Raw genomic sequence first — 4,649 nt, 5'->3', positions numbered from 1 at the left:
TTACGGGATTTTGAAAGACCCAGTCATACAAAGAAAATTAATAATTTAGAAAAACTTTATTTTGAATGTCTAGAATGCTGTCGTAGGAAAATTCTATCCTCTGATTTTCCCCAAATTTCAGAAAAAATAATTATTTTACTTTGAAATGAATTAATAATGCTTGCTTTTTCAAATTCCCCTTTACTGTCTACTTGTGAAAATGTAAGTACATTATGTCTACATCAAATTTTTAATCATGTTAACTTGAGTGTGAACAGCAGTATAGTTAGGAATGCTTTGGGTTGCAGTAAATACACTTAACATGAACTTAAACAAGTAGGAGTTTATTATCCCAGATAAAGAATCTTGAAAATGGCAGTTTAGTGGTAATTCAGTGGCTCCAGCATATCGCCAGTGTTTCAGGCTTCTGCTGTTTTTCTGATCTTCCAAACTTAATGTGTCAGTCCTTGTCCTCAAGTTACCGGAAGTCTTCTCCACCTCCAGCACCACATCACAGTTTAGGGTTGGAGGAACAGGATGCTGCGGAGAGCCTGCTAGCTGAGTGTGTGTCATCCAGCAGGCTTTTCCTTAAGTCCCATAGGCCAGATGTTACATGGCCACACATACATATCGGTAAGCTCAGAAACAGGGAATTTTGGATGTAGAACAACTAAAACATGCAACAGTATCTGCTGTTGTTGTTGTTCATTCTCTTTGATATAAACATGTAATAATGACCAGATGCCACAATTCTATAAAAAACTATACATTTAAAAAATATTGAAACATTTCTAAATTTGAGGACAAATTCCAATTAATGTATACTAATATAAAATATATTTTATATAAAAAAGCAATTGCTATTAAATCAACAATACATCATAAAGCTGTGAAAAGCTGTCTTATGTGTATCACAGTATGTTAATTCTCAGTCAGATGTTTTTCTTCTGTTTTGTGTGTCTAATTTTTTAAATGTAATTTTTAACATTTTAACATGCAAGTTTCATTAAAGGTATAAATAATTCATAATTGTTTAGGTAACCATGCGGTGAATCTTCATTCAGATGATGATTACAAACAGAAAGTACTCAGTCACACTGGAAATTGCTCTGCTTGTTTGTAATAAATGTTTGTTAAATTTTTGATAAACCAATTTTTAAAAAGTATATGAAAAATAGGTGCATGTCATCTAGAAACACAACTTTCTTGTGGCCCAGTATCACTGATTTTATTAGCTGTTTGTCTGTAAACTTTGTCATTGTGAAGGCAAATGAATTTTAAAATATTTGATGGCCTTATTTTTTAATCTCATTGAAATTATTTACAAAGTTGAATTATGTGAAGATGATTGGAAACAATCTACGTCATTTCCTTCTGTGTATGATTGCTCTATCTCATGTATGATTTTGAAAAAAGAGTCGAATTAAAAAACACTATATTTACTGTATTAGTCTGTTCTCATGCTACTAATAAAGACATACTGAGACTCCATAATTTATAAAGGGAAGAGGTTTAATGGACTCACAGTTCCACATGGCTGGGAGGCCTCACAATCACGATGGAAAGTGAAGGAACAGCAAAGGCATGTCTTACATGGTGACAGGCAAGAGAGCTTGTGCAGGGAACTCCCGTTTATAAAACCATCAGGTCTCCTGAGACTTATTCACTACCATGAGAACAGTATGGGGGAAACCACCCAGATGATTCAACTAGCTGTGGCTGGCCCCACCCTTGACACATGGGGATTATTACAATTCAAGGAGAGATTTCAGGGGGACACTGCCAAACCATATCACTACTGTTTAATAATGTGTGACTTAGGGTCTATAAAATGGATTAGAAATTTAAAGCCAATTTTGACCTTTCTGTCTCATTCTAACCATACCTTTACCTTGAATATTTAGGTTTATTATAACATCACTGAATTATGCAGTAACTTTCTCTACACTGGCAAAAATGAGTGGTCCTTACCATTTTACCATTATGCTGGGATTAAGTGAACTATTATTTAAAATCTGTTTGAATGTAAAGAACACAATATTTATAGTGAGAGTATTTAACATGTGTCTTTATTTAATTTGATACGTGACCTTGAATTAATCATGTAACTATCAGATATTCAATTTACTTATCTGCAACTTAAAGTAAAACAAAAAAGAAGTTTAAAAAAATGCTTTTATGCTATGGAAAAAGAGCCATGGGCTGTAAGAATATTTTTGTTTGTTTGTTTTAATAAAAATTGTAACTTTCTTCCCCTCACTTCACTTACTTGCAATTGTTTCCTGTATTTTGAAAGTATGTCCTATTTTTTGCAAGTCTATTTAAACTTAATTGGCAAGTGTGTTCTATTTTTTGCAAAGCTATTTAAACATTGGCTTTTATTAATTATCCTGGTATTTGGTTTATACCTGCCTCTCTTTCATCTCTTAGACTTTCAGACTTTCCCTTTACAGCTCTGGAATGGATACCGGTCTCTCCATTTCTCTGAATTTGCTCTTGGTTCCTCACACACGGCAGCCTCGTGACTAGGTCATATTCCACCACACGGTCTGGCGAGTCTTCTAGACACAAGCTCTTTCACCCAGTGGCCACCCTGTCTCACTGATAGGGAGGCATGTTGCTTAAAAAAATCGCAAAGAATTATAAAAATTTATTTTTATTATCATTATGAAAATGAGGGCAATACACTTCAAATACATCTTTCCTTTCCATTTACTTTATACGCAAAGAAAGACCCTGATTGCCCAAGAGTAAAATTTTTACATGGTTAAATTTTTTTTTCCCTTTTGCATCACGAGGATTGTCAGAGTATAATATATAGTTGTTTGGATACGACGTAGAAACTTTCTGGAAATGTATGTTATTTTGATGATTTTTCTACTAAGGGTTTCTTACTTTTTCTGTATTCAAATGCAAGAAGACTCTGAGTGAGTAAATGGAAGTTGAAGCTGATTTTCTCTTTGGGTGAAATGACTAAAGAAGTAGAGGAAATATGACAAATGGTAGATCATAACAATATCCATGGACACATAGAGTATGGCCTAGGGTTAAGAACTTAGTATAAGAAAATAGAAACTCACTGAGCACAATCCTTTTGTTAGCAAATATGCTTTTAAGTTGTTATAAGCCCCCTTACATCAAAGGGCAGGTAAACCTTCTCCAAGGCAGTTTAATTTTCAATGTCCTCAATTGATCAATTCCAGAAAATGAGACTTCTCAAACCACCCAACATTTACATATACTCTTTAATGTTTAAAACAAAACTCATATTGTATGTTCCATTGCTCTATACAGAAGCCTAGACTATTTCTTAATAGATTAAAAAAAAAAAAATTCTGGCCTTGTGCTGTGGTTCCCGCCCCTAACTCAAGCACTTTGGGAGGCTGAGGAGGGAAGATCACTTGGGTCCAGGAGTCTGAGAAGAGTCCTGGCAAAATAATGAGACTCCTTCTCTTCAAAAAATTTAGAAACTAGCCAGGCATGGTGACATGCCAGGTAGTTCCAGGCTTCAGGAGATTGAGGCAGGAGGATGACTTGAGCCCAGGAGTTTGAGGTTGCAGTGAGCTATGATGGTACCACTGCACTTCAGTCTAGGTGACAGAGCAAGATCCTATCAAAAAAAAAAAAACAAAAAAAAAACCGAAAGCTTAGATTATATTTCCAAATAGAGTTGGGTTGACGTTAAATTTCTATAACTGAAATAGATTTTGATTTGCAAAGCCCAGCTGTCTCTGCCATGGCAGATGTATGCAGTTGGAATAAATGCCTTGAGGTAAATGGAGATGTCTGATGTACCTAGTTGCTGTTCCCAACTGTGAATTTCTGAGTGAGAGATAGTTAAGAAATAATTTCCTTTCTATGTTTTATTATCTTCTAAATATCTATTTTAGAGCAGAAACTATGAATTTTATAGTCACATGTCCGTATTTCCCACATATAACCACTGTTGGCTAAAACAAAGTCAATGAATATTGAATAGTGAAAGAATGAACACTATTACTTTTTAGTGTAACAAGATAAATGATTATATTCTTCATTAAATGTAAATATTTTTGTAGCGTGTACTGTGATGGCAAGCACTTGTAACTGAGTTAAGCAGCATCTGATAACTATATTAATCAAGTCATTACAACTTTGCCCCAAGGAAATTAAAGGCCAGTGTTAAAGAATAAGACATTGTGTTAACCAGGTAGATAAGATCACTTAAATATCAGTAGATAATCATAGGAGATGTAATCCTCCAATTTTCACTAACTTTTTAAAGATCTATCTAAAATATAATGTAACACAGAAATGTAAATCAAAAGCACCTTCACTCTTCCTAATCCCTTGATTATACTTTTTATCCAATCAGTACATCCAGCATTTCTTGACATCTAAGTTGAAAACACTAGAAATCTTTTCTCATGGTTATCAAATACTGGCTGGGCTCACTTCAGGAGGCATTACTCTCAAATTTAAAATTCCACCCCACCCCACCCCACTGCTGACTTAAAAAGTGCCTCCTGCTTTTCACTTGCTTGCCAACATACCAGGCTAGAGTGTATCTGTCTTAATCATGCTGATGCCAAGAACTTGTCTTCTATGAGAGTGGCTTCTTTCCATAGTGATCTGTCTTCTCTTTTCTTGAACCTTTCTGCAATTGACACATAAGGTAGTAGGACTATTCA

The sequence above is a fragment of the Chlorocebus sabaeus genome, chromosome 14 (assembly GCF_047675955.1).
Source record: "Chlorocebus sabaeus isolate Y175 chromosome 14, mChlSab1.0.hap1, whole genome shotgun sequence".
NCBI classification, from domain to species: Eukaryota; Metazoa; Chordata; class Mammalia; order Primates; family Cercopithecidae; genus Chlorocebus; species Chlorocebus sabaeus.
This window is presented reverse-complemented; position numbering follows the sequence as displayed.